This window comes from Dasypus novemcinctus, chromosome 3, assembly GCF_030445035.2.
Source record: "Dasypus novemcinctus isolate mDasNov1 chromosome 3, mDasNov1.1.hap2, whole genome shotgun sequence".
Lineage (NCBI taxonomy): Eukaryota > Metazoa > Chordata > Mammalia > Cingulata > Dasypodidae > Dasypus > Dasypus novemcinctus.
In genome coordinates this window covers 101,568,260-101,579,025 of record NC_080675.1, presented here as the reverse complement: position 1 = coordinate 101,579,025, position 10,766 = coordinate 101,568,260, and the positions used below count along the sequence as shown (strand labels likewise).

Sequence of the window (10,766 nt, the reverse complement as noted above, 5' to 3'; positions counted from 1 at the left end):
GAAAACAGTAAGCTTCCAGGTGACATAAGAGTTGAGACAACTAATCATAAATGTTCAAACAAATCTCCTTAATAAATTCAGTGATATGGCTGAAGAGATTAAGGATATTAAGAAGACATAGGATGAGCACAAAGAAGAATGCAAAAACGTTCATAGAAAAAGAGCAGATCTTATGGGCATGAAAGGCACAATAAATGAAATTAAAAATACACTGGGATGGTGATGTCCACTCCACCTCTAAATCAAGAGGGGGCTTAATTCCTCAGGCTGATGGATGGGATACTCCTGCTTGCAATTGTAAATGCTCTCAGTTCCCTGGAGTAGTGGTTGATCATTCTCATCTCCTTGTTAGCTGACCTGGGTAAGTCCAATGAACCAGAGACAAGGTGTTGCAACTCTGCTCAGGTTCTGGTCCAAGGGGCAATTGGACAAATCCAGAGATTCAAGTCTCTTGAGCATACACCAACTCCAGCATCAGTCACAGGTTGAATAAAAAGAACAGAAGAGGCATTGTAGAAAGGTCACATCTGAGCCCACCTCCATCACACTCAGGAGCACGAGTTTCAAAGTAGGGTCCACTGGCAAGGCACTGAACTCCAGAGTCATCTGTCATGAGTGTAGGATTTGGGTGTCATAAGCCCTCAAGAGCACCACTACCTGGGGTTGTATCTACTTTGGCTATCTGTGAGATCCTGCTGAGATGTGCATAAGTGCTACCCCTCTGATAACCTCCCAACTCATTTTGAAGTCTCTTAGCCATATAAACTGATTTGTCTTTACCAGTTCCCCCATTTATTCAAGGTATATTTCTAGTAGCATCACAATCTGGTGCTTGGTAGTAATCCCTTGGCTCCAGGGAGGCTTATCCCCAGGAGTCATATACCATGCTGGGGAGTACCTCAGGATAGAGAAATAAAATATGAATTAGAGTGAACTTATTGGTGTTCTACTATAGAAATATTGTGACTCTAGCAATGGAAGAAATTGTATCATTGATGTGGAGACAACGGCCATGGGAGTTGTTTGGGGCAGGGAGAGGGAAGAAGAGGTGTGATATCAGGGCATTTTCATGACTTGGAGCTGTCCTGAATGATATTGCATGGACAGATGCAGGACATTATATATCCTACCATAACACACTGAATGGACTGGGAAAGAGTATAAACTACAATGTAAACTATATTCTTTGCTAAGTAGCAGTGTTCCAAAATGTATTCATCAAATGCAATGAATGTACCACACAGATGAAAGAGGTAGTTGATGTGGGAGGTGTGGGTGTGTGGAGAGGGGTATATGGGAGCCTCTTATATTTTTTAATGTAGCATTTTGTGTGATCTATATATACATTTTTAAAAGATAAAAAATACACTGGAATTACATAATAGCAGATTTGAGGAGGCAAAAGAAAGGACTGGTAAGTTTGAAGAAATGACCTCTGAAAGCAAACATAGAAAAGAACAGATGAAGAAAAGAATGGGAAAAATTGAGTAATTTCTCAGGAGTTAAATAATAACAAGAGACATACAAACATACATGTCATGGGTGTACCAGAAGGAGAAGAGAAGGGAAAAGGGGCAGAAGGAATATTTGAAGAAATAATGGTAAAAAAATTCCCCAACCCTATTAAGGGACATTGATATCGATATCCAAGAAGCACAACATACTCCCATCCTCATATCCAAATAGACCAACTCCATGACACATACTAATCAGAATGTCAAATTCCAAAGACAAAAAGAATTCTGAGAACAGCAAGAGAAAAACAATGCATAACATATAAGGAATACCCAATAAGATTAAGTGCTGATTCCTCATCAGAAACCACGGAGGCAAAAATACAGTTGTTAAGATATATTTGATATACTGCAAGAGAAAAACTTCCAGCCAAGAATCTTTTATCCAGCAAGATTGTCTTTCAAAAATGAGGGCAAGTTTAGAATATTCACAGATAAACAGAAACTGAGAGAATTTCTAAGCAAGAGACCAGATTTTCAGGAAATACTAAAGGGTGTGCTGCAGCATGAAAAGAAAAGACAGGAGAGAGAGGCCTGGAAGAGTGTCAAGAAATGAAGATTATATTGATAAATGTAACTAAAAGTATCAAAAGAGTGGGGAAAATGAAATATGACAGATAAAACCCAAATATTCAGGTATAAACTTAACCAATGATTTAAAAGCGCTTGTATTCAGACACCTAAAACTCTTTGTAAATGAAATTAAAAAAGACCTAAATAATTGAAAGGACATTCCATGCTCAAAATTGGAATACCAAATATCATTAAGATGTCAATTCTACTCAAACTTATATACAGATTCAGTGCAATTCCAACAATAATTCCACCAGCAGTTTTTACATAAATGGAAAACATTATTATCTAATTTATTTGGAAGGGTAAGGGGTCCTGAATATCCAGAAACATCTTAAAAAGGAAAAGCGAAGTTGAAGGACTCTCATTTCCAGACTTTAAATCGTATTACCTAGCTACAGTGATAAAAACAGCTGGGTACTGGCATAAAGACAAACCGTAGACCAATGGAACCTAATTGATGGTTAAGGAACAGGCCCTCACATGTATGGTCAAGTGATTTTTGACTACTCTATCCAAACCACCCAGCTTGGGCAGAACAGGTCATTCAACAAATGGTGCTGAGAGAACTGGATATCCACAGCCAAAAGAATGAAAGAGGACTCCTATCTCACACCTTATACAAAAATTTAACTGAAAATGGATCAAAATCCTAAATATAAAGTAAGAATCATAAAGTTTCTAGAAGAAAATATAGGAAAATATTATCAAGACCTGGTGGTAGGTGGTGGATTCTTAAAGAAGATAAGAGAAGGAGTGAGATAGACTACTAATGTTTAATGTATGTGGAAGTTTCAATTAGTTTTACTGTAAAAGTGTGGAAATGTACAGAGTTGTTGGTAACACAGTATAGTGAGTTGACAGCTGGTTTATAAATGGGAATGTGGCTGAAAATGGTAGTCAAGGGATGTAAATGCCAATTGAGAGAAAGTTAGAGAATAATCTAGGGACTGAGTAACACAGTAAATCCAGAGGTGGATAAGAACTGTGGTTGATGGTACAGAAGTAAGAGTGTCCTCTGAAAGCTAGAACAGATATACATCACTATTGCAGGGTGATGAGAATGTGGAGATACATGGGAAAAATACAACTGGAATGAAATATGGACTGTGGTTAACAGTAATACTGTGATATTCATGCATCGATGCCAGAGATATACTGTGTTGATAATGGAAGAGTATGGAAAAAGTGCTCCAAATGTATACTCTGGATCTGGTAATAATCTGATGATATTATCTCATAATCTGTTACAAATATTCCATCACAATGTGGTGTGTTGATAGAGGGGTGTTGTTTGGGAATTCTGCACATGTGCATGTTTGCTTTGTAAATTCACAACTTTTACTGTATGTTTTATTGTTTAAGTATGTTCACATATAAATGATACAATAATAATAATAGAGTGAGTTGGGGAAATACTTTAGTAGTAATATTTTGAGGATGCTCTTTAATCATTAATTAAGATGTTTCACAACAATGCAAGTTATTAGTGGTAATATGAAGTATGATAGTACTGTATGATGTTATGTATGTTTGTTTTAGAAGTTTACAGCTATTACTATGCATTTATTTTTACGTTTATGTATGAGTGATATGCTTCAATAAATTTTTTTAAAAATACATTAGAGGGAATCAACTGTGGCTCAATAAGTTGGGCTCCCATCTACCATATGGGAGACCCTGGGTTCACATCCTAGAGCCTCTTTGTGAAGACAGAATCACCTGCAAGTGCTGTGGTGTGCTGCCCAGCCCTCAAGCAATGTGATGCAACAAAAAGGGAGAAAAGCAACAATGCAGAAGAGTGTCAGTGAATGGACACAGAGAGCAGGCAACATGTAAAAAGCTAAAAGGTGGGGGATTAAAAAATACATTAGGGGTACACAGCAAATGTGAATGCTTGAAGACAGAGTTAGTGATTTCAAGGACAGAACATCTGACCAGAAAAGACAAGAGAAGAGAAAAAGAAAAGAATGGAAGAATGGAACAGGGTCTCAGGAAATTAAATGACAATATGAAACACACAGCATATGCATTATTGGTGTCTCAGAAGGAGAACTGAAAAGGGGCAGAAAGAATATTCAAGTAAATAATGACCAAAAACTTCCCAAAACTTATGAAAAACATAAACATCAATATCCAAGAAGAACAACACACCTCAAACAGAATAATTCTGAATAGGCCCACTCTGAGACACATATTATTCAGAATGACAAATATCAGAGAAAGAAGATTCTGAAAGCAGCAAGAAAAGAAAAGCATCACATAGAAGGAAAGCTCAATAAGTTTAACTGCCACTTTCTCATGCAAGCAAAAATAAATTGGTATGATGTGTTCAAGGTAACTAAAGAGAAAAACTGCAAGCCAAGAATTGTATCCAGGAAAACTGTCCTTCAAAAATGAGGGTGAGTTCAAAATTTCCACAGATGAGAAAAACATGAGAGATAATGTTGCCAAAATAACAGAATTATAAGAAATACTAAAGGAAGCCTTGTAGCCTGAAAGGGAGAAAACAGGGTGAGAGCCTTGGAGAAGAGGGTAGAAATGAAGATTATTAGAAAGGGTAAATTAAAGGGTAAAAGAACAGAAAATAGCAAGATAAGATAACAGAAAGCCAAAGAATGTACTGGATGAAGGAGGCAATGCCTTTATATTAATAACCTTGAATGTTAATGACTTGAACTCCCCAAAGAAAATACACAGACTGATGGAATGCACAAAGGAATATGAGGCATCTATATACAGTTTACATGAGTCTAACCTCAGACATAAGGACACAGCCAGTTTGAAATTTAGAGATAACCAAAGAAGAGTTGGAGTAGTGATATGACTATCAGACAAAATAGATTTTAAATACAAAATTGTTATAAGGGATGAAGAATTTTATTCTATATTAATAAATGGTCAATTCACGAAGAAGAAATAATTACAATAAGTATTTATGCACCTCGTGTGAGTACCTCAAGATGCATGAGGCACACACTGGCAAAATTGAAGGTTGAAATAGATGTCACTTCAATAATAGTTGGATAATTCAATACGCCACTCTCAGAATTGAACAGAACATCTGAACAAAGGATAAAGAAATAGAGAACTTGAATACCATATAAATGAACTAGAACTAACAGACAGCATTGTACCCCAAAACAGCAGGATATCCATTCATTTCAAGCACTGATGGACCCTTCTCCAGGATAGACCATATGTTGGAGCACAAGACAAGACTCAGTAAATGTAAAAATATTGAAATTATACAAAACACTTTCTCTGACCATAACAGAATGAAGCAGGAAATCAATAATGGATTTTAAAACAAAGGAAAAATTCATAAATATATGGATATTAAACAATGCACTCTTAAATAATCAACTGGCCAAAGAAGAAATTGCAAGAGAATTCAGCAAATATCTTGATACAGATGAAAATGAGAAGACAATATATTAAAACCTATGGGACACCACTAAGACAGTCCTGAGAGGTAAATGTGGCCCTTAATGCTTACATTAAAAAAGAAGAGCTAAAATTGAATATCTAACTGCACAACTGGAGGAACTACAAAAATAACAGCAAATTAATCCCAAAGCGAGCAGAAGGAAAGAAATAGTAAAGATCAGAGCAGAAATATAGGAAATCAAGAACAATAACAACAAAAAATAGAATCAACAAAACCAAAAGTTGGCTCTTTAAGAAGATCAATAAATCAACAAACCCTTAGCTAGGCTGACAAAGAAAAAATAGAGAAGATATAAACAAAATCAGAATTGAGAGGGGGGGCATTACCACTGACCCTGCAGAAATAAGAGATAAGAGGATACTATGAACAACTGTATATCAAAACACTAGATAATATAAATGTGATGGACAAATTCCTAGAAACACACAAACAACCTACATTGACCCTAGAAGAAATAGAAGACTTCAACAACCATTAACAAATAAAGACATTGAAACAGTCATCCAAAACCTCCCCAAAACAAGGAGTGTCTGTGCTTGGCCCACGCCCTGGTCAAATAGGGCATGTGCATATGCCTGGTGCAAGGCATCTTCTACCACTGCACCAAGGACTACGTGGGCTTCTGTGCTGACCACCCCTGCTCCTGCTCCTGCTCCCACTCAAACTGCTGCAACTGCTGCTCTTTCATGGGTGCCATCTCCCTCGTGCTGCCCTGCCTCCTCTGCTACCTGTCAGCCACTGGCTGCATGAAGGTGACCCAATGTGACTCCAACAACCTGCACTGCCCTGGTTGCCACTGCAAGCCCATATACAGTGTCAACTGCAAGCAGCCCCTAGGCATGCCAAGGGCAGCAGGCCTGATAAGCCTTTCTCTTGCTTTGGGCTGAAACCCTGACACACCCCCTGGTAATGTGATTCCTTCTGACACCCAGGAACTTTGCAGCTAGGCCAGAGACTTTAGTCTCCTGACACTGGCCTTGCTTATATCTGAGGCTTGCCTGGCTTCAGAAGAAACAGCCACCATCACTCACCCACTCCCTACTCCCTAAAGGGATGAAGAAGCTCTTTGGTTTTTTTCAGAGTCCTGGAACTTTGTATCAAACCAAACGTGGCCATGGTAAGGTGTGGTTTTCGGGGGTCAGAGTATCAGGGGGAATTTTTTTCTTTTTCAGAAGATAGAATACAGACGTAGACACGTTATCCAGAAATTGCATCTTCTTGAATGCCTTTCCAGTTCCTCCTACCTCCCCCACTTCCTCTTTTCCAAATCCTTGTCTCTATTAGGAGCTAGCTGCCTGGGAAATAACTAGGAGGGTACCTTTGAAGAAGACTTTTGGAATCTTGAGTTTTATCCCTTCTTATCCTCATCCCCACCCCCACCTCATTCCATGCTAGTTTTCCCCCAACATCTTGGGGAAGGTGTAGAATACCCTAGCAATGTGTGCCTATACTTGGGAGTGATGAAAGTCCACTGAAAATTGAGGACTGCCAGTGAGTTCAAGCTTTGATCCTCCTCTGCCTCCTCAGAGTCACTGGATGGACTTAGGAATTTAGGAGGCACACCACTGTGCATTTCTCCTTTTGAGCTTAATCACTAACTCTTGGAGGTGTTCCACTCATACACTATCACTCCGGTTCTTACCTAGGCAAAATCTCACCTTCCCACTAAGTGGCCTGAGTTCTCTGGCCACTTCCCTTCCAGAAATTTCATGGGCAGAGGAGACCAGGACAGCCAGCACAAGACCAAATATCATTTTGCAAATGAATTTGAGGCTGAGGTCTCTGGACACAGTTGTTACGTTTTTATAGAAAAATCAAATCAGATGCTAATAGTGTTTTAAAAAATAGTAATAGAATATTTACTTCCTTGTGGGCCATTCCCAGTAAGGACTGATTTAAAATTCTGGAGGATGAGCAACCTCAAGGAACATGATTCCCCTCCCCACCAAGAAGAGGCGTTTAAAGGCAAAGGAGAGGTATGGCACCTCCCACTGGCAGAAGGAAAGTTGAGCCAAGCTAAGTTTAGGTTTCTTCTCTTCTGGTTCTGCTGCTTGCTGTCCCAGCCAGGCGTGTACTGACGAGACTTTACCTGTAATGTAAATAGAGGGATGATGAAAAAAGACTCTATTTTAGTGTTAGAAAGTGTCAGTGGGGGAGTCAGAAAAGTACAGATGGGGAAAATAAATTCTACAGAGGCTTCTAGGATTGAGCCCTGCTTTCATGCCTGGGCATGCCACTTTCCCACAGTCCCCAAAGATGTGGTAACCCTTTCTTTCTCTCAAGGTGCTAAAGAACTCAGAAAGTGCAGCATGACCAGTGAGTAGGTACTTGCATGCAAAAGCACTTGTCTGTCTGCTCTTTCCTCCCCAGCTGTTGTATGGGGTTTTCATTTTGTGTGGTATTTTGTTCCCCCCCTACTTTAATGAAAGGAAGTAGCCTGGGCCAGAAGAGCTACCCCAGGTGAAACTGGAAGTGCACTATGAAGAGCATTGGTAGCACTTCTAGGTTGTTCTGTAGGGACAGACCCACCCACAGGAATGGGGCTTTGAAACTCAATGCTTCTCAATGACATTTTTTTTCTCCTTGAATAGTAGTAGTACATATTATGATTTAGAATAAATTAATTGTAACCATAGGAGTTTTTTGATTGTAGGGAGAGTGGGTGGGTCTTATTTTAGGCTTTATTATGTAACACTTGCTGGCTTGTAAAAGGCAAATACAAAATATTTCATCTTCATTTTCTAAGGCTGAATCATAAAACTAGCCTTGCCACAGTTGTGATGGATGTATGGATTTTCTTGCAAAAATTGGAGGGAAAGGTAGGAAAAAAAAATGCTTTCAGACAAACACTTATACAAATTGAATGTATAAGATGTATACTGATGAGAATGGGGATGTTTTCCTCAGAACAGGTGTGCAGAAGTGAACCCATCTAACAGTGAGGTGAAGAAGGTCAACCACTGCACTAGGGAGCCAAAAGTACCTACAACTGCAAATAGAGAATTGGATCCATCATCCATGTGGAATAAGCTCCTTCTTGATATAGAGGTGGAGAGGACATAACTATCCCAGGGTCCACAGGATGGAGAAATAGAGTATGGACTAGAGTGGACTCATTGATATTCTTCTATGGAACTATTATAATTATTAATGGAAGAAAGTTTGTGGCATTGATGTTGAGAAAGTGGCCATTATAGCTGCTAAAGGTAGGGAGAAGGAAAAAGAGATATGATGTGGGGGCATTGTCAGGACTTGGAGTTGTCCTGGGTGGTACTGCAGAGACATATGCTGAATATTGTATCTCCTGCCATGGCCCATTGAGTGGACTGGGAGAAAGTGTAAACTATAATGTAAACCATTATCCATGTGGTGCAGCAGTGCTCCAAAACGTATTCACCAAATGCAATGAATGTCCCACGATGATGAAAGAGATTGTTGATGTGGGAGGAGTGGGGTGAGGGGGGCTATATTTTTTTAATGTAACAGTTGAAAAAATAAAGAGGAAAAAATGAAATATGGGATTTTTCCTTTTGGAGTAATGTAAATGTTCTAAAATCTACTGAGGTAAAAGTAGCACAACACTTTGATGAAAATGAGAGCCTGTGAGTGTGTACTTTGGATTGTACAAAGCATGGGACTTTATTAACACAAGGAATTCTGTGATGAAAGATGGACTGTGGTTAATAGAACAAATATGAGAACTTTCCCTCATGAATGATAACAAATATATAATAGTAATATCGGGTGTTAGTAATTGGGTAGGTGGAGAGAAAATACACCAAATATAAGACCTTGGCTATAGTTAACAGTAATATTTTGACAATGCTTTTTCATAGTTTTTAACAAATGTTTCACAATAATTCAAGCTGTTTATGGTGTGGGAATGTATGGGAGCCCTGTATACTGATGTGTATGCCATCTAAGCTCCTTGCTATGTACTGGTAGTAAACTCTTTCTCTCTTTGAAGTAAAAATACACTTGAGGCATACAACAGCAGACTTGAACTGGTAGAAGAAAAGTACTGCAAGTTAGAAGACAAGACATTTGAAATCGAAGAGGAAGAAAAAAGAATGGAAAAAAAATGGGTAAGATTTCAGGGAATTGAACAACAGCATGTAGTAGATAAACATACACATCTTGGGTGTCCCAACAGGAGAAACGATGGGAAAAGAGATAGAATATTTGAGGATATAATGGATGAAAATTTCCAATTGCCTTGAAACACATAGATATCCATGGTGATGAAACAAAAAGTACTCCAAGCCAAAAAAAAAAAAAAAAAAAGTGAATAGACCTAATTCAAGATACATACTAATTAAAATGTCAAATGCCAAAGATTGAGAATCCTGAAAGTAGGAAAAGAAAGGAAATTTGTCATATACAAAGCAATAAGATTAAATATACATTTCTCAGCAAAAACTATGGAGGTGAGAAAGCAGTGCTGTCATATATTTAAGTAACTGAAAGAGTAAAACTACCAGCCAAGAAATATTTATCCAGCAAAACTGTCCTTCAAAATTGTGGGCAAGTTTAAAATATTCACAGATAAACAGAAACTGACAGAATTCATTAATAAGAGGTCTGCTTTCCAAGAAATATGAATGGGAGTTTTGGAAGTGAAAGGAAAAGACAGGAGAGAGGGTCGGAGGGAAGTGTAGAAATGAAGATAATCACTGAAGGTAATTACAAGGGTAAAATTAGATATACCAATAAGATATGACATATAAAAGCCAAAGGATAAAATTGTTGTAGTAAGTACTGCATTTTCAGTATTAATGTTGATTGTTAATGGATTAAATTACTCATCTCAGGACACCGACTGGCAGAATGGATTTAAAAAAATTGAGTGTTCACTTCAGCAGCACAGTACTAAAATTGGAATGACAAGAAGATTAGCATGGCTCCTGTGCAAGGATGACATGCAAATTCATGAAGTGTTCCATATTTTTCACATTTGATATCATGGAGGAAAGAAGGCTGTGGTATGACATATTCGAGGTGCTAAAGGAAAAAAATCAGGTCAGTCAAAAGTCTGTATCCAGCAAAGCTGGCATTCAAAAATGAGGGATAGTTCAAAATATCCACAGATAAACAGAAATTAATAGTGTTTGTCAATAAGAAACTTGCCCTTCAATAAATACTAAAGAGAATTCTGCAGGTTGAAAGGAAAAAAACAGGAGAGATGTTTGGAGAAGAATGTAGGGAAGAAAATTATTGATAAGAATAAT

At 38.1% G+C, this 10,766-nt stretch overlaps 1 non-coding gene across 1 annotated transcript; it reads left to right on the top strand.

Moving 5' to 3' along the window:
- The first annotated feature begins 10,385 nt into the window (after positions 1 to 10,385).
- Positions 10,386 to 10,487, top strand: LOC111759686 (U6 spliceosomal RNA). The gene has a single exon (XR_002793589.1). It is a non-coding gene; the product is annotated as a U6 spliceosomal RNA (small nuclear RNA).
- Positions 10,488 to 10,766: the final 279 nt, after the last annotated feature.